Here is a 21,588-nt window from a genome sequence, read left to right as displayed (position 1 = left end):
CTATGTTGGATATACAGAGGGCAGAAAAATATGTGATTGAAAATAGTTTTAGAAAATTAAATCACGTTATTATTTTTTAAGATACAGATATACAGGGTGGTCCGAATTGCATCCAGGTAACTTCGGCAGCATATTCTACCAATAAAAATGTTCGTATAAATGTATGTCCTAAAGTGATTCGTTTTGCAGATACAGGGTGTAGAATTTTCATTTTTATTTCAATTTTTTCCAAATTAAAAATGAAACTTCTACACCCTGTATCTAAAAAAATAATTTTAGGACATACATTTATATGAACTTCTTTACCTATTTTTATCTGTAGAATATGCTGCTGAAGTTTTCCGAATACAATTCGGACCACCCTGTATATATTATTTTTTTGGGGAATATTTTAAGTTTTTTAAATTCTGTTTAGTTTAATGAATACTTTCTTTATATTATCGTAGTTTTTTTGATATTTTTCTGTGAAAAAGGGTAGAAAAAATGTGCAAATATTTAGAAGTGATAATCGATGTGATTGAAATATATTTTTTCGTTGTTTTAAACGGTTTCCTACTAGTTTTTCATGTTAATATTAATGAAAATAATAAAACTATTTAGAATAGTATCCAAATGTGTTTTATTTCAACTGCTACTTACCTTTGATTACCTATGTTACGCCACTGATGATCACTATTAAGCATAGGCGTGCTTTGCTTTTTTTAACTTAGAATAAATGAGAGAGGGAAACGATACCAGGAGGAAGTAGATACATATTTAGTCTAATTTGTCTTATTATGAGCTTCCTAAAACTATTTTTAGGAAGCTCATAATAAGGCAATATTAAATAAAAAAAACATATACAGGGTATCCCATAAAAAAAACATAAATACAACAGATAAGTCTATATAGATCATACCAAATAATGGTACATACCAGTATGGACAAAAAGAAGGTAAAAATACGCATCTAAACTATTTATTTTTACATAGGGTACAAAAATAATTTTTTTTCTAACATTTCATTTTTCTCTATACACGAATTGACTTAAACAAGAGAGTTGTAGAATTAATAATAATTTTCCACATCTTTATTTACATTATAACCTATTTACAAACACAGAAAAAACTTATGACAAGGTTCTAGTTCAAACTTGACTCGTATCAGTAGGTTGACTACTGACATGCGTCATGTACTTCAACGATATAGACTCTGGGCTACGCTTGCACGGATCGTTTTGGTTCTGTCCTTTTCTGACACGCGGCGGGCAGCACAGCTGCTTGAAGACGCACGTGTAGCACACGAGTAGTCCGCCCACTATGCAACCGCCTACGCAAAGGGTGATGGCGATCTCCATGTATTCCCCGATCAACATGGCAGGTCAACGCATCATGATTGGATGTGGTCCGCGCGCGGCAGTCATTCTGAAACAAAAAGAAAAACTATATAGAAATCAATAAAAGTTACCTAATAAATAAAAATAAACTGTTAAAATTGCCTTATATCTATCAAAAATAGTAGATAAAATAGTACTTTAACCGCAAGGGTAGATTAAATGGTACTTTAACAGCGAGGATAGGTTAAAAACTTTATTTCTTCTCGCACGTTTTTTAATTGCTTCCATTTTTGAAAAATGTTGTATTCCTTTTCATAAGTTCGAATATCTGTTGGTAATTTACTTATTTCGTTTTGAGCCATTTCTGGCTCCAATTCAGTCAGCAATCGACACGAAAGAGGATTAAAAAATATTGACTCAAAACCATTGCCTGGAAACTTATATGGTGAAATTTTGATAAAATAATTTAGTACTCACTAAAAACACGGTATGTCGTTAGTGGTAGGAAAAATAATTTTTAGAGGTTAATAGTTTATTTGGTTGCCTGTGATATGCATATACAGGGTGTTTCCTAATTAATCTAAAAAATAAAAAATCGTTAGAAAACGGCTTAAGGCGGACTCTTAATAAGTATATTTATTTTTTTCTCGGCAACTGTAGATCAGAAAGGAAGTACTTTAGACCCAATGGTTATATAAAAATTGTTTTAAGAACACATGAGGAATCACACCACAATTTTTTTAGACTAATTAGAAAACACCCTGTATATTGTCAACTTGACAATGATTGTTCATAAATCAAAAAATACCTTTTCTGTGAAAAAAGCCCGATTTTCGCAGGAAAAATTTTGGTTTTTATTGAATTTGGGCCTGCGTCTGCAAATACCGGTATGTTTTTTAATAATCTATCTATCTAAATTTTAAATATCATAGTCAGAAATAGTTTTATTACTTATTAACTGTAAAAATGGTATACTTATAAGTTTTATCAAATACTGTGATTTACTTTCTACCTTGTAGTCAAAATTTATATTTAATAAACTGTAAAATATATATATATTCTTATGTTTTATTAAAGTTACTCTGATATACTAATATACAGGGTGAGTTTCCTACGATGTTCTCTATGGGTATCTCGGAAACTACTGGAGATAGAGAGTCGGTTAAATGGGGAAAGAATTGCAGTTTTGTGGGGTCATAAATATGTGCCTTTCAGATTTTTGAAAAAGTTCATGGCTTACTAGATATTTCGAAAAAAACAAATTTCGGCTATTTTAAAAATTGTCCCTAATTCCATTATAAGCTATTTTAGACAAAAAGTTTTCAGATAAAAGTTGTAGATAATCACATCCTTAATGAGACCGTGTTCTCCGTTTTTTTCTAAAGGCTGTCATTTTTGACATATGACACAAACATAGTTTTTTTTTAAATGGAAACCATAGTTGGCCATGACTTCATAAAAAGCGCCATTTTATAAGCTTTTTAGTGATGTAGCTATAAAATGTTTTCTTCGAAAAATTACTGAGTTATAGCCAATTCTTATCATTTTTAAACAATTTCACTTAGTTAGCCATGGAAACAAGTTTAATCGTCTTTGCTCTCATAAATGTGAAGCTGTCACATCCGAATTTTGTAAATTAAAATAAACAAAAATTGTAAATGTGAATTTTTCAAATGAAGAAAAGCGTGTAGGATTATTGGTTCAACTTTTCTTGACCATACATTTTCGAGGATACGTTGACCGGTGAATGTTACGTTTTTTTAGAAAACGGTTTTGAAGACATGTTAGAAAAGTTAAATTTAGTTATAGCCAATTTTTATCTTTCTTGAATAATTTCACTTAGATTGCATGGTATTCTTATTCTGTTATGATTTATAACTTATAAAAAGTCAGAATATATTACTAAACGGTTCTTTATAATTTACATTACACAAACTAATACTTAAAAAAATAATATCACTACATACACTTTAAGTTATTTTAGAAAATGTTCAAAAAATCCGCCATTGTTTTGAGTTGCATCTTTTTAAAACTGAATTATTACCTATTAGACCTATTAGATTATAGAAGGACCGGTCGACTTAATTAAACTTTTCTCGTACCGCCATTTCGAGTGCCTCTCTTAATTCATAAGTTCTTTCGTAAACCTTATTGTTAACTATACAGCATAAAAAATTCTAAAATGGATAGGTCAGGTGATCGGGGAGGCCCATGCAATTAGTCCACCTCTTCCTATCCCTGCGTTTGTATACTTATAATATAAATAAGTTTTAACATTTCTTTCATTATGGGGGGTGGTGTGTCATAATCATGTCATAATGAAAGGTCATGTTGGAAACATTTTATTGATGCGCGAGTATCTAGTGTATCTACACGCTTTTCTTCATTTGAAAAATTCATATTTACAATTTTTGTTTATTTTAATTTATAAAGTTTGGATGTGACAGCTTCACATTTCTGAGAGCAACGGCGATTGAACTTATTTCCATGGCTAACTAAGTGAAATTGTTTAAAAATGATAAGAATTGGCTATAACGCAGTAATTTTTCGAAGAAAACATACTTTAGCTTACATCACTAAAAAGCTTATAAAATGACGCTTTTTATGAAGTCATGGCCAACTATAGTTTCCATTTAAAAAAAAACTATGTTTGTGTCATATGTCAAAAATGACAGCTTTTAGAAAAAAACGGAGAACACGGTCTCATTAAGGATGTGATTATCTACAACTTTTATCTGAAAACTTTTTGTCTAAAATAGCTTATAATGGAATTAGGGACAATTTTTAAAATAGCCGAAATTTGTTTTTTTCGAAATATCTAGTAAGCCGTGAACTTTTTCAAAAATCTGAAAGGCACATATTTATGACCCCACAAAACTGCAATTCTTTCCCCATTTAAGCGACTCTCTATCTCCAGTAGTTTCCAAGATACCCATAGAGAACATCGTAGGAAACTCACCCTGTATATCAATGTAACTTTAAAAGTAAATCTTTGAAATCAAATATAAACATAAAAAATATTTACAGCAGAAAAGGCGAAGGCGCTGGGTTAAACCTAGTCTCTACTAAGAACACGGAGGGGCGCTTTGACCCAAAATTTTACTATTAAGTTTCATAGCTATCTTAATAGAAGATTATTTTCTTTTATCTATGCTCAAAACTGACAACTAAAGAGACAGCTTTATTTTTATTTGTCATATTACATAGAAACCATCGGCAACCCAGCACAATATTTTTTCGACTCGTAATAAATTCCTTGAAATAATAATTTCTGAATATTTTTTAAAACGTAACTGGCTATGGAAAAAATATTATTTTATACATGACGGTAAAATACCATTTTATTGAAAAGATATCGCGATTTCATCGCTCTGGAATTAATCTTTTCGGAAACATAGTTAGAACAAACATAGTTGGCTATGAACTTAAAAAAATTCTGGCGTTTAACCCTTTCCAACGATATAAAGTTATGGGTATCTATTTCTAAGAATGAGAGAAATATTAGGTTTTTTATCTTTATATCGAAGCGGGTCTTGATTTTGTGTTGACCTATTTGCCTAATTATTTTTTATCACAATTTAATATTCTATATTATTATTATTTATCTGCATAATTTAAAACTTTTGAAAAGGTAAATGAACATTCTATGTTAGTAATTACAATTGAAATCGATACAATAAACAAAGAACAAAATAAAAAAACGTACTTTTGAGTGACGAATATTGTTTTCTAAAAAAAAATCGTCAAGGATGTTCAAACTGAGCACCTCCTTGTTGAATACAAAATAAACATCTTAATGCAAACAGCCTTCTGCAATTCTTCTCTCGTCCCAATGGTTCTTCCCTGATATATAAGGTCTTTTAATTTCCCCCATAAAAAAGTCGAAACGAGCTAAATCACAGGACCTAGCAGGTCCTGTGATATAATATTTCTCTCATTTTTAGAAATAAATACACATAACTTTATATCGTTGGAAAGGGTTAAACGCCAGCATTTTTTTAAGTTCATAGCCAACTATGATTTCCATTTAAAAAATTATATTTTTATTATTATATAATTGTTATATAGAAAAAAACTGACTACGCCACTGGATTGTGCTTAAAAAAGTGTCTTAAGGACGTTTTTACGGAATTTTATTATTCCGCGAAATACAAAAGTTATGGGCAATTTTCAAAATGGTAATTAATTTAAAAAGACCCTGTAGCTGGCAGTGAAAATATCAACAGGCAGTTTACGCCATTAAACGTGTCTCAGAAAATCTATGTCGATTTTACCCTATCTAGTAAGGAAATAGGTTTTCTCTGTTAAAACAGACAAATTTCGACCACCCTGTACAACGAACTAGTAGACAGAAAAGACATTTTAATAAATAAAACCAAACTGAAAATAGTAGAAGAATACATATATTTGGGACAACTAATACAACGGCGGTCTCATAGGTCAATAGTTGGGATCTCTATTACCAGAAATCAACCGAAAAATTAAGTTAAGTTAGCAGCAATCATATTTAAATCTAGAATAAAAATAAGAACTATCGAAAACAGGAAATTGCTATCTTATCCGATAGTCAAGCAGCACTAAACGCGATCAACTCAGTAACCATCAATTCGAACTTGGTCAAAGACATAGCTATAGAGAAACTGAACAAATTAGGTCTTCTCTTTAGAAGCGCCTACTCTACATTGATGGCGCGTTCGGTTTTAAGGTACACAAACGAACATGTCGCATATATCGATAACGGTTTGTCTATTTCCGTTATTAATTAGATAAGGTGTATAATTAAATATAATTTTCGATTTGTTTGATTCAGACCATTAGCTCTGAATGGCAAAGTATCAGATATAATTAATCATAAAGATCGCGTGTCACCGATATATAATTCCCCTAATTTATTGTTAGTAATCGCAGTTTTTTTCGCTGTTTAGTGCAGTGTCACACAAAAATTACAATTTGTATATGATAATAAATTGGAGTTGTTATCTAGGTAGCCATGTGGTAGGCCTTATTGACTTTTTGAGTAAAATTGAGCCGTCAAATTGCTAAACCCACCTTATCTAATTTTAAAAAAATGGCCTAATGATATATTATATCAATAGTGGACCCTGAAATCTACATAAACATAGTCCCAAAACTACAGAAAAACTAGCCTATTTGTATATAAAATTCACTACAAATTACGTTACTGCAGCAAAGTCCGTCTTATCCACTTATATTTGCTTTTTATTATCATTATTGTTGCAAATCCCGCATTTTTTTTCATAGGCACAAGTATAATATTACTACTGACGTCTTATTCATTCCAAATCCTTACCTTATTTTAATAAAATAGCATCATATCTAATAAATCAAGTTAGGATGCAAATATCTTGCTGTAGCAAAACGCGCAATATGCATCATACTGCAACAAAACCCGCCTTATCCGAATTATTTTTGTGTTTTTACTCTTTAAAAATTAAATATTAATTTTTATTTCTAGAAAAACGAGATACAAAACAATGATTCCACTCAGTGGACACGTTCCGAAGGAAATATATATTATATTTCAGAAATCTGTCTATTTCAGAAATCTGTCGTGTTAAGCCACACCCAAAATTCCAAACACACGTGCTTTGATTAAGGCTTGATTAAAGTTTGCAGAGCTTCACCCATTTGAAATAAAATAGCGAGCAATTTGTTACAAAACTATATAAATTATATATCACTGTAATCACCAAACTTCAATCTATTTCCCTATTGTAACGGAATTTTAAATTATATCTTTACTTTCGAGAAAATTTAGTCCAAACATAAGGAATATTTTGTTGATGTCTGACCATCAAAATCTTAAAAATAAAGAAGTTGTCTAAATATGTGCTACAATACGGATATAGTATAATCCTTTATCTTTAATTTTCTTCTTCATTTGTGTAAAAATACCTAGCCAATTTTACATAAAACGTTAAATGTCGAACGCTTATTTTCCTACTTTTTTGGACTAGTGAAATGGACTCTAAGTATTCGTATTATTGAAGAATGAAGACTAACTAATTTTAATTTTTATTGCAACTTATAGTGTCGGGTCGTCTGGTTATTAGAATTTTTAGAGACTCTCCTATTTTAGATTCAGATAATTCAAGCTAATTTTTACACGTACACAAAACTTTAAAGAATACAAGAATGACGATGTTCTATCAAACTATACAAACCTAATACGATTGTATTTACTTCTGCCTAATAAACCAGCCAATTTTACGGGCTGCGTCACATATTTCAAAAGTTCCCCGGCTGTAAACAACCGTCTCCCGCCTTATTCAAATATTGTGCTAAGGCGGAGTATTGGAGTTTAGTTCCTTCGCTCCATATTTTCCCCATTTTCTCCATCTCATGTGTGTGCTTAGCGCGGAATATGTCAGAAAACAAGGTCGAATAAAAATCATACACCCTTCTTGTCTGTTTATTTTATCAAACGTTACGTTCCTTTTTTACATAATAATAATAATACCATAGGTTCGAAAAAAAAGGCGTCACAGACGGCTGGGGAATGACAATCGATGATAATTTTGGCAAGGCCAAGTCTATTTACTTGGTATACTCTGCTTAAATTTTTAATGGCGCTTACTGCCAGTTGGCTTTAAGAAGTTTGTAATAATATTTTCATATTGAGAAAAAAAATATTTTTAAATGATGGACTTTTTTTTGACTTTTTTGGACCTTTTTTTGGAAATAGATTTGTGTGTCTGGAAAGTAAAATTCTATCTTTTTTTAATCTCTCTCACACTTAAATTCACTTTGCCGTTTCATTTTTCTCAAAAACGGTTTATATTAGGTATAGAGTGTTTAATATCAAAATTCATAAAATTTTACAGAGAATTTAAGTATGAAATAAAAAATGGGGGCACCTATTTAAAATCAGAAAGTTGCTGTCAACTTCCAGTATTTTCGGAAGTGCCGCCATATTGGAAATATTTTTAATCGTTAGATATCGTTGTAAAACAACGATGTGCAAAAAATCTCCGACCTAGATATTGTGGTTCTCTAGAAATTTCTAATGCACCCTCAGCCTGGGACACCCTGTATATACATGGCATTTTTTTACATCTTTTCTTTTGGATGTTATCTATTAATTCACAGTTAGAATTTAATCCATCCTTATCAAGTATATCTCTCCAGTTTAATATGAAACCTGTTATTTCCATATTTTATTTTTCTTTTCAATTTTCTCCTTTAAAAAATACAACCTTCTCAAAAAGTTTCGTGCATATCCTTCCTGAATATTTTATGAACGCATATATCTACGTTTCACTTTCCACCAAGAAATAAAAAAGTAACACGTGATCTTCGCATCCGAATTTAAATGATTTGCAAGAAGGAATCGGAGATAGGAAAATAACTTATTTTATCCAGGTTAAACTGATAGGATAAGGTCTTTCTGGATAGTCTATTTCTACGCGCCATCGCCACTGCAAAATATTATATATGATTTCTTGCTCCAGATAACTAACACTAAAATAGATAAGATTGGAGATGGGAAGGTAATAACTCATAATTTACGTAAAATATTTGATGCGCTAAAGAAATTTGAATGTTTGGATGTATATAGATAGAAATTTGTGAAAAAGAAAGAGATAGTGAGGGAAATTTATAAAAAAGAAGAAGAAAGATTAAACGGCTCAGCCCTCAACAACTCGTAACCGTATACACCAGTGTACACCAGTGCAGACACGCACACTCACACACTCATACAACCACACCTACACTAGTGTACATAAACAGCCCATCCATTTACTTTTAGTGCCTAGCCATTTTCAGCAATCGTGTAACTTTTTTATTTATAAAGATTTTCACATACTGTTTGCGAAGAAAATATAGCGGAAATGTTAAGAAAGTCTTTGAAAAAACTACAATCAATCATGTCTAATGGATTTCGAGATGTCGATTTTTGAATTCAGAGTTCTAATAGCGCGACCACCGTCGAACGCCAACTCAATTCCACTTATTTTTACCAAAAATTCAAGTGTTTCTAACTTGCATTTAAAAATTTTTAAGCTATAGGGAAAATTACAACGACTCGTTAATAAATAAACAAATAAAGTATCACGAGACGTAATTAAATCGTGAAGCTGAACGCATGATGTACACCTTCCCCTAGAATTTTAAGTCCTAACAGATACTGATTGGGTCGATCGGTCGACTGCGACAAATCTGGAATATCCCCTTCCACGTCTCTTAGCAATGTGCACAGTTTCTCGGTTTATATCATAAGTTTGGCAACGTATTTAGGTACTGTTCTCTCTTTGTTCAGTACATTATAAACGCATTGTACTCTTCTTACATACGGAAATCTCGACCCAAGACTAACCTTTGACGGCCCTTAGTATAGATAGATTCTTAGTTAACAGGAGTTAACAGATCATCCAAAAAGAAAATCTACAAAATAATGAAAATCTACAAAAAAATGATAGGATTTTTTTGCGAGAGAAGAATCCGCCACATAGGTATTGTAAGAGTCTTGTTTTCCGTTGTTGTTTTTAAAAAATGGTTTATATTAAATTGTGTTATTTTAAGAAATAATATGTTATTTGAATCTCTAATTGACTTTTCTTGGCCGCATTACAATGGAAATTATAAATTGTCGTTTCCTAGACGATGCGGTTTGCATTGTTGATTAATTTGACTGATGTCGACATTTATCAAAAAATATTAAATTCAGATTATAATTGTGTGGAAAATATTTGTGGGACTGAATAGAAGGAATGAAGTATTATACAGGTGAGTGTATTTTTTTCACTCACGGGCATTACTGGGATTTGTGTAGGAGTAGTTTAATATTATTTAGTTAACAGTTATCACTGAGCTTTAGTAGTAGATAGAGAAGGGTATTTTAGTATTACTTGTGTGTGTGTGTGTGTTTTATAGTAGACAAGTATTTATCAAAAGGCATTTTAATATTGTTTAGTTAAAAGATAGATGTTTATCAAAGAGTGCTTTAGTGTTATTTATTATAGATACGCAATGGACAGCTATTTATCAAAGAGTATTTTAGTAATATTTATTGCGTGTGATTTATAATACCTGACAAATTATCAAATGGTGTTTAGTATTATTATTTTGGAGTATTTTATATTTTTACGTATGACCCAAATTGTTTAACAACAACATTAAGCTATGTCGCTTTGTGGCCATCCCTTTTGTGCGTGGGAAAGACGCCTTGTCGCTTAGCTGCGGAACAACAATATTATGCTATGTCGCTTTGTGGCCATCCCTTTTGTGCGTGGGAAAGACGCCTTGACGCTTAGCTGCGGAACAACAATATTATGCTATGTCACTTTGTGGCCATCCCTTTTGTGCGTGGGAAAGACGCCTTGTCGCTTAGCTGCGGAACAACAATATTATGCTATGTCGCTTTGTGGCCATCCCTTTTGTGCGTTGGAAAGACGCTTTGTCGCTTAGCTGCGGAACAACAATATTATGCTATGTCGCTTTGTGGCCATCCCTTTTGTGCGTGGGAAAGACGCCTTGTCGCTTAGCTGCGGAACAAGAATATTATGATATGTCGCTTTGTGGCCATCTCTTTTGTGCGTGGGAAAGACGCCTTGTCGCTTAGCTGCGGAACAAGAATATTATGCTATGTCGCTTTGTGGCCATCCCTTTTGTGCGTGGGACAGACGCCTTGTCGCTTAGCTGCGGAACAACAATATTATGCTATGTCGCTTTGCGGCCATCCCTTTTGTGCGTGGGAAAGACGCCTTGTCGCTTAGCTGCGGAACAACAATATTATGCTATGTCGCTTTGTGGCCATCCCTTTTGTGCGTGGGAAAGACGCCTTGTCGCTTAGCTGCGGAACAACAATATTATGCTATGTCGCTTTGTGGCCATCCCTTTTGTGCGTGGGAAAGACGCCTTGTCGCTTAGCTGCGGAACAACAATATTATGCTATGTCGCTTTGTCCCTTTTGTGCGTGGGAGAGACGCCTTGTCGCTTAGCTACGAAACAATATTAAAAATATTTAACTATTTTATATACTCGATTATGGTGATGTGATCATGTGCGTTTTCCAGTGATGCTCAAGTATATTTTATTTTTATAGATTGCAAATTGCGTGATCATAGAGTGAGAGCATTACACAAGTGTTCCGGCATCTACGGTGAGTTTAGCTTCTTTTGTTAATGTTGTTTGAATATTAAATTGATATTAACACCATTCATATATTATGCTATATAAACAAAAAAAAATATTTTATTTTTCTTACTCGCTCTTACAGTATAGACATTTTTTTAACAGATTACACTGGCCTGTAAAAAAATTATCGAGTCCTGGTACCATTTTTGATGATTCATATGTAAAATGACGTCCTGAATTCAAATATAGCCCACATTTTCTTCTATGTGTCTTTTGTTACTGCGTCTTCTTCTGGTGCGTGTCAAATACTCGTCAGCGAATAATAGCAGTAAGTTAATATCACAGACAATTAGTTTGTGGTAATATCTATTCTATTAGGTACAAAAAATCTAAAAATATAAAATTCGCATAACTTTTGGGCGATGAAAAATCATGAAAATGAGTACTAGATTATTTTAAAGCGGTATGTAAAATTCATTTACTGATTAAATTCAACAGGAACTAAATTATCCGCGTCAATTATCTGAGCGACTTAAAACAGACGCCATTGGACATTATACAATTATATTTCTCCTATAAATATTTAAAATACGCCTTTTAACAACTATTTTAAAGTAAACTGAAGCCACTGAATCCATGTCACGCAAAATAAACATTACGCTGTACGAGATCACTTTATATCAATTTCCAGACAAGCGTTTATACATTACTTTATAGAGAAAAAAATTGTGTATACACACATTTTGGTTTTCTCTGTTTTCTCCGTTTTTCTATGTTATTGTTAACTTTGTAGGAACCGTTTTAACTACCTAGCTATCTATGTGGCAACTTGACATTCTTTAAAGCAGAGCTACCACATAAATCCCCAGCGGAAAATTTAAATTCCAGTTAGTTCCCCGGCGCCGAATATGCGCATGATTGGCAACAACAAATTTAAAAATCGCGCCCTCGATTACGTAACTAAAAGTTTGATCGGCATCGTATATATTTTCACTATTCCCAGTATAAAACTTTAAAATAAATTGGCATTCTTTACCCAGCATAAAAATACACATAAAATAAGTGTCTAAACTTTTTACAATGCCAGACGGCACACATAAGACGGAGTTACTGACATTTTCTTTATTTGCTTGTTTGTAGAACTAGAACAGGCCAAAGTACTCAAAACATCATTCGTTACTTTCATAAAAGTTCTTAAAAACTCGGAAAACGAAATAAAAATAATATAAAATCCTGGACAGAAGAGATTGTTAAAGTTTTACAGTGGTATTATGGCTCAATAATTATTATCTGCTTTCTCGAAAATTAGCGAAAATTTACGGGGTGTCCCAATATCCTGTGGACATTGAACTACTACGTATATTTGGAATGAAAAATCTAGATGTAGATTGTATGAGAGAGATGTGTCTCTAGCATGGTACAAAGAATACAAGGTATGATCGATAGCGGCTCCAATTTCGTTCAGTTCGCGCATACCACCTGTGACGTCACTAGGAAAATAATGAATAAATAAAAAATAAAGAAAGTTGACAGGAGATCTGCATTTTTGAGGTTATGGTTAAGAATTGTTTATTTTTAAGACTTTTTAGTTCGTTTAATTTAATAATTACTAAAACCAGCAGTTCCAAAATATATTTAAAAATAATAATTATCTATTAACATGGATTTGGACGATAATAGGTAAAAATACTAAATTTATTTCTATATCGGTATAAAATTGTTTATTAGGTTTTTAGTTTGCGATGTTTATGGTAAATAATTTTCATTTTCATTGCCTCTGAATTCACATGAGGACAGAGTTGAGGATATCTATGGAAAAGTAACCACAAGAGGAATTGTTACATCATTTAAAAAATGTTGGGAAGTTTATTGTTTCCCATCGAAAAGTAGAAAATGCCAATGCAGATGAACGTATTGTAATTGTGATAGAAGTAATTCTAAGGGTGAAGTTTATTATAATTAGTGGAAGTAATACCAAGGGTGAAGTTTATTATAATTAGTGACCTGTGCTTCTTTTTATATGTAGATGTTTCTGGTTTTGAGAATAAATCGGTTGAACGACACCCAAAATTTAAAGGAAGTATTTGCATACCCAGAATATGCCCATCAAGGATTATATAGCTCAAATTTCCTTTAATGGTAGGCAATTATTCAATGCAAATTAACTTTTTAAGTGACTGAAATATTAAATAGATTACAATATGGTATATCACTAAAAATATATTACTTTTAGGTACAATTAGGGCCCGATACATTTCAAAAAGTAGAATATTATTTTATATTAAATGAGGTATTGTACTAACAATCAATTTATATTAAAAACGGAGATTAAAAAATAACAGAATAAATAGTTCTTTTTTTATACTACAAAAATAAACTATAGAATACAAAATAAATAAAAAGTGATGTTCCGGCCGAGATTCGAACTCCGGTCTCTCGCTTCCTAGCCCGACTCCTTATGCACTGCTCCACAGTAACTTGCTTAGCGATAATTCAATGACGGTATATAAACAAAAAAAAACAGGTTTATAACAATACCTTGACGATTTGAACTGGCGCGCGGAGCGTGCTGACCAATAGCGCCTGTTATCCCCTGTGACGTAGCGACCAACCTGCGCAATATCATACCTTGTATTCTTTGTACCATGTGTCTCTAGTATCTATAGTGTCATGGTACAAAGAAAACAAGGTATGATCGATAGCGGCTCCAATTTCGTTAAGTTTGCGCATACCACCTGTGACGTCATACGCCATACAAAAAAATATCCATATTGTACAGTTGCCACTAATAAAAAGAGACCTAAAATAGGGAAGAATTAGGATATAACCCCAAAAGTTATGTCAAATCATCGAGCTTGACATTTGAAAAATTATTTTCACATTTTGACACAATCAAATTTCACAGATGACACAATCTGTTTGTGCGCGCCAATTTGAAATTGGCGCGCAGAGCTTGTCGACCAATGGTGCCGTTTATCACCTGTGACGTAGTGACCAACCTGCGCAATATCATACCTTGTATTCTTTGTATCATGCTATAGTGTCTATAGTGTCTCCTTCTTAAGTTATAACCGTCATACAGTATCAGCGCTATGACAAAAATCAGTCTCTGACACGGTTTTACAGAGGTTTGAGTTCTCGATCTCCGGTGTCAGTATATCCGAACAGAACAGCGTAATAGACTCTTAATCGCCCACACTTCACAACTGTATGCATTTCTTTTCTTAAAGGATAATAATAAAAGTTAAAGAAATAGGGATGGAATAACACAATCAAATATTGATTTCTTTAAGTTCTAAAATCTTCGATGTAAATCCAATCCAGGACATTTTCTGTCGGCAGCATTATTTGTTAAATTTCCATAATTCGTGAGTCAGCGTCACTGCCAGATCCGGATTGTTAACGATATAATTATATCAAAACTGGTATAAAGGGCGGAGATTTTCCTCGATTTTCCCCATTTTCGTCGATCTGTCGAGTATTATTATTCAAATGGGACCTCTGTATAGTTGAAATTGTCGATAAATCCTTTGATGTAGCGTTATTTTTTAAATAAAAACTACAAATTAATATTCGTTAAATTTGCATGCCTGAATAACTTGTTGGATTTCAATTTATCGATAAATTTCAAATTCATATTTTGCCTCGTTTTGGATCATATATTTTTTATATAACATAAAACAAAGCGAATTTTATAAAAATAACGCCTATTGTGGTATTTTATTCTTTGATATCGTGCAATTCATTAGAAAAAGTAAAAAAAATTGTGCGCACATGATGTATCACTTCAAATGTGCTGTAGCTAGCGTACGCTCGCTATTTTTTTACTTCATTTAATAGAAAATGGTATAATAAATATAAATATATAAAATGGTATAACATGGTCCAGTAGTGGAGTGTTCGCTCCTTTTCTAGCTAGATCATTTGCTTTTTCATTGCCTTCCATCCCTTGGTGAGCAGGCACCCAGAGTAGGAGGACTTTATTTTCTTTGCCTAATTTGTTGAGCTTCTCTAGGCATTCTTTGACCAACTTTGAATTGATGGTTACTGAGTTGATCGCGTTAAGTGCTGCTTGACTATCGGATAGGATGGCAATTTCCTGTTTTCGATAGTTCCTATCTAAGATAAATTGTACGCATCTTCGATAGCGCAAATTTCTGCCTGAAGGATACTGGGGTAGGTGCCCATTGGTTCGGAGTATTCAGTTTTCGGCCCAAATACTCCTATCCCTGTCCCTGCTTTGGTTTTGGAAGCATCAGTATACCACGTGATGGTATGGTCTTTTATATGCTGAGTAAGCGTTTCTTTCTTCCAATCCTTTTTATTACTCAATACTACAGTGAGGTGTTTCTCAAAGTTGTAAATTCTTGGTATGTCATCCACTGGGAGTTGGAGAAGTGGAATTTTCTTTTTGAGGGTGTTCCAAGCCCCTGACCTGAAAATTCTCCCAGTACTGTTTCCGTCAATGACCATTCTAATCATTGTCGCATTGGCATAACTACCGACGACAATATGCAGTGGTGTTAGGTCTAGAATGACCTCCATTGCTGCTGTTGGACATGTTCTCATGGCACCTGTGATGCAGATACATGCCAGTCTCTGTACTTTGCACAGGGTTTGCCTTGCTGTACGTTGCTCTAGTTTTGTATACCAAGCAACTGCTCCATAAGTAATCATGGGTCTTACTATCATGGTATACATCCAGCGCAAAATGTTAGGGGCGCAGCCCCACCTATTTCCCGCCAGTCTTCTGCATATCATGAGAGCCTTTGTGGCTTTGCTGGTAATGTTCTTAATATGCCTGTTCCAGAGAAGTTTACTATCCAGGGTTATTCCCAGATATTTCACTTCCTGTGATGGCAGTATTTCCTTTCCATCTAGATGGATTCTTTTCAAGTTTTTCAAACTTCGCTTTCTGGTGAATGGCACTACTGCGGTTTTATCTGAGTTAATACTCAGCCCGACAGTCCTGCACCATCTCTCAGCGATGCGGAGTCCTCTTTGGATAATATCACACAGGGTGCCTTCATGTTTCCCCCGTGCAATGATGACTATGTCATCTGCGTACCCTATGCACTGTATTCCCGCTAGAGTTAATTCTTCCAGTAGTTCATCCACTACCAAGCTCCACAGTAGGTGGGAAGTCACTCCACATTGTGGAGTTCCTTGCTTTGTTTTAACAACTACAGTTTTGGTACCTATCTCAGCCTCTGCTGTTGAGAGCATTTCCCAAAACCAGCGAATTATTGTACTGTTCACCCCTCTTGTTTCAAGAGATCGCTTGACCACCTTGTGAGGTATATTGTCAAACGCCCCTGCAATGTCCAAGAAGGCACAAAGTGCTGTTTCTTTGCTATCCAGGCTTGCCTGTATTAGCTCAGTTAACTGGTACAGAACAGTTTCTGTGGATCTGCCCGCTCTATATGCATGCTGACTATCGATCTGCAACGGTTACAGAAGGATATATCGAAAAGTCCATCAACAATAAAATAGAGATTGTGAAAAAGTTTAAAGGTGCTGTAAGTGTTCCAGAACGAGCCGTTGTAATGACAGAGCCTATTTCAAGCAGTGGAGGGACAGCATCTGGTGTCTAGAGGCATACAAGGTCTTACAATTTCTGAATCTACAAAAAAAAATTCATTTAATGTTAAGGTTAATTTAAATAAATAATTGAATTAGTAATTTATGAAGGAAGCTTAATAATTTCTATAAAATGGTGTGGCTTTGAAATTATAACACACTAGTGTGCACACTAGTCTGCACCCTTGTTCCATTTGAAAAAAATGATTAAAATACGATTTGGGTTTCTTCTAACCAGCCAGAAACGCCACAAAAAACATTAGACTATAACACGTAGTGGTTTTAACAAACCTATGGCACTGTAGATTAAAATTTAAAATATTATTTGTTTAAAGCGAAAATATCTATGGTACCATTTAGAAATCAAAAGTTGTAGCCGTTTCCGATTAAATTACGCCAATCAATCCTGATTTATGTCATATACTAATATACCAAATCTCGTATTTTTATCTTCTTCTTCTTCTTCTTCTTCTTTTAGAAGGCGTATGGCCTGTTAAGTTCCGGTTTCCTCCTCGTCTAAGCAACTCTTGCGAGGTTGACTGCCAACTGTCTTGCCAACGTTTAGGTGGTCGTCCAGTAGGTCTTCTGCCATGGGGTACGTTGTTGCGAATTATTATGGCCATTCTGTCGGGGCCCATTCTATTGACATGCTGGTTCCATTCTCTTCTTCTCTGCCTTATCCATCTGACAACGTCGTTTGTTTGACACTTTTCTCTTATGTCTACATTTCTCTGTCTGTCCCTCAATGTGTATCCAGTTATCATTCTTAAGGTCTTCATTTCAGTAGTTCGTAGGATTCTCTTTGTTACTGATGTTTCAGCTCTGGTTTCCGCACCATATATCATCACTGGTCGTATGCAGGTTTTGTATATTCGTGACTTATATTCTGTACTCAAATGTTTGTTTTTCCATATGGGATATTTAAGATGTCCTGATATTGCGGCAGCTTTATTGGCTTGTTTCCTTACTTCTTCTTCCAGGAATCCTGAGCTTGTAATTTTGCATCCGAGGTATTCGAATGACATTATCTGATCAATACAATATTTTTATCTGAACAAATAAACAAGTTATAGGGGTGAGCAACTTTTTAAAAACACCCGATATATTCTATTCTAGCAAAGTATTCAACTGCTCCCTTAAATCTTTTATGTTTTGCTAGCCCTTTTCAGCGAATAGTATTTGTAGTATCATGAGCTGAAAGCCGTAATTGCCGCCAGACATACTGAAAACACTGTAAATTATACACGAACTTTTAGCTTTGCCTTATTACTTCTAACTCTTATTCCCGATCCTATATAAAGTTTGATTTAAAGCCCAATGAAATTTCTGTGCGGCTGTGTTTATTAGAAAACAATCCCAACAATCTGGGACGAAAATTAATCAAACTTTTCTAAAAAAAAAGGATAACTGTGGCACGACTGAAACTTTAGCCAACAGAAAGTATTTAATACTTTTACCGGGACTTTGTGATTTGCTTCTGATTTATTTCTTAAAAAAATGAATAACATGCCAGTCATCATCATCCTAATTTTCAGCTTATTCAACCATTTTGTAGTTCAACTCTCAAAAATCATGAAATGTTGATTTTCCAATTAATTATTTAATAACTACTTGGATACTTTTGAACCGCCATAACTTTCATAAGTTTATGTTGATTAACAATTTAGCAACCCATCAGAGCAAACTCTTTGTTTTCAATTTTCTCGAAAACCATCGCTCTGGGCGATGTGCAACAAGAGTATCTTTTTTATAGGAAAAAGTATGTAGTTCTCAAAAAATGAAATGAAAATGATTTAGAAACTTTTTTATCTCTTGTGTTTTTTTGATAAAGCTCACCGATTTGAAATTAAAAAATAAAATGTAAAGCATTACATGTCAGGACAAAAAACATTTTTAAATAAAGAATCTAGTGGGCAGCTGTAATTTTTTTAGGAAAAAATCGTCGGCCGCTGTCACTTTTTAGGATGTTTCTAATATTGTGTTATTTGACATTACCCTACTAGATTATTATTATTATCATTATTATCACTAGATTCTTAATCTAAAAATATTTTTAATCCTGACATGTAATGCTTTACATTTTATTTTTTAATTTCAAATCGGTGAGTTTTATAAAAAAAATACAAGAGATAAAAAAGTTTCTAAACAAACTAAACTATCCAAATTATTTTTTTTACATGTGTTTGATAAGATTTTTCTTTAAATTTCGTTAACAAGAATGATAGGGGTAGTTTATTTCAACCCCTTCCACTAATTTTAAAAAAGTGAGAAAATTACCAGAAAGTGTGTTTTCATAACAGTAATGCTTCCATAAAATTTCATTAGTCTGTCTCTTTTCGTCTTCAAGATAAAAAATAAGAACTTTATTTTTCCGCCATCTTTGTACCGCGATATCTCCCTAATGGTTGACTTTTGACCCAACGTTTATGAAGCAAACTACCCTTTATTTTGAACAAGGAATCACCCCCTGAAGTTTTTCGCATTTGTTTTGAAACACCCTGTATATTGAATAGAATGACATATCAAATGTCAACTTTGACATTTTCGCATATGGTTTATTTGATTGAGGTTTGTAACGAAAATTTGACTCGAAATACCAAATGTGTGGTATCAAATTATTCCTAAAAAATGCTTTTTCCAAATATGCTAATGAGCATCCCTTGTTCCATTTGAAAAAATGAGATATGATTAAAAATACGATTTGTGCATTTTCTAACTGGCCAGAACAAGACACTAAAAACATTAGATGATCAAATCTATTTTTCCAAGGCTCCTTGATTAAGAATTGGTGTTTTTAACATAGCCATGGCACTCTAGATAGAGTTTTTATTAAGCTAGAATGTCAAAAGTTGACATATGATATGTCATTCTATTCAGAATGTCATGTTCTATCGAATAAAGTAAAAAATACCGAGGTTGCCATTTAAAAATCAACAATTGAATACGTTAATCAATAAGAATTTATGTCATACACTAATATACCAAATCTCGTTTTTTTATTTGAAAAAATAAAAAAGTTATAGGGATGAGCCACTTTTGAGACGCACCCAGTATATGTATTTTTATACTATTTCTAGTGTTATTTATTAGAATGTCTTTTCTGTCTAATAGTTCGTTGTACATTATTGGTATTATACCTGTATTATTAAAAAGTTAAATGGCGAATAATAAACAAAAAAAAACAAATAAATTTCAAAGGAAAAGTGAAAATTAATACCAAAATCTTAGAACAAAAATTTCAAAGATGCCGTATTATTTTTCCAGCAGCCGATGTCCCTTGATATTGTGTCACCCTATATATGGAGGCTTTGGCAAAAATTTTCAAAAAATATACTATTTTTATTGTCTCCAAAAACAATACCTTTTATTCCAGATAAAATATCCTTTTTATTTTTATCCGTTTTACAAAAAAATATCCAAAAAATTCTTCAAATACTTATACGTTTGGATATCAAAGATCTCGTATTATTTTTCAAAGGGATTGTCTCTAAGAACAATATATGCTCTTTCGACCAAAAAAAACTGTGTATTTCTATACGCTTTAGAGAGATCCAATGGCATTATCTGCTTTTTAGATCCTACAAAGCGGGTCAATACGGTCTGAACCGTTTCATCCATTATTGACCTGAGAGTTCCAGCTTGATGCACTTGGGTGCCTTTCAAAGGTTTTATTTAATCAATTTGTTCGGTATTTTAGGAAGTTTTCCTGGAAACTACGTTATTTGGAACCCTTTAAGCATTATTTATCAATCGATTGATCACTAAACATGCCTGTGAAAATTAAATATATTATTAAAGCGTTATAAAACTTCCAAAAAAGTAGCAAAATAAGCGTTGGGCATTTATCGTTTTATGTAAAACTGGCTAGGTATTTTTCCGACAAATGAAGAAGGAAATTAAAGATAAAGGATTATACTATATCCGTATTGTAGCACATTTTTAGACAATTTCTTTATTTTTAAGATTTTGATGGTCAAACCAACAAAATATTCCTTATGTTTGGACTAAATTTTCTCGAAAATAAGGACATAATTTAAAATTCCGTTACAATGCGGAAATAGGTTGAAGTTTTGTGATTACAGTGATATACAATTTATATGGTTTTGTGACAAATTGCTCGCTATTTTATGGCAAATGCTGAAGCTCTGCAAACCTTAATCAAGCCTTAATCAAAGCACGTGTGTTTGGAATTTTGGATACTTCCCCAATAAATTAACGCACCACAAAAAAATAACCAAAAGTTTAAGTTAAGTTTTTGTCAAAACCACTTATCCGATTTGGACGATTTTTTTTTGAATGATAGGTTATTCTTTCCACAACGTTGCTATACTAACTGTATTTTGATAGGAACCCTTTTTATACTAATACCGGGTGTAGCAATTATAACGTGTTTTTTTAATAAAATTTGTGACACCCTGTAGAGTTGATCAGTTACAGTATCAAGTTAAAATTGAAATCACATTTTAGCCTTATCTTTTTCTTTACATTTTGTTTTTTTATTTTCTTCTTTATCTTCCTTATTACACGAGAAACAATATTTTATAGGATGGCATTGGTTTTAATTAACATTTTTCCATTTTACTCACTGAAGTAAG

Source organism: Sitophilus oryzae, unplaced genomic scaffold (assembly GCF_002938485.1).
Source record: "Sitophilus oryzae breed Bouriz unplaced genomic scaffold, Soryzae_2.0 scaffold_2006_pilon_pilon, whole genome shotgun sequence".
NCBI classification, from domain to species: domain Eukaryota; kingdom Metazoa; phylum Arthropoda; class Insecta; order Coleoptera; family Curculionidae; genus Sitophilus; species Sitophilus oryzae.
Note: the sequence above shows the minus strand (reverse complement) of the source record.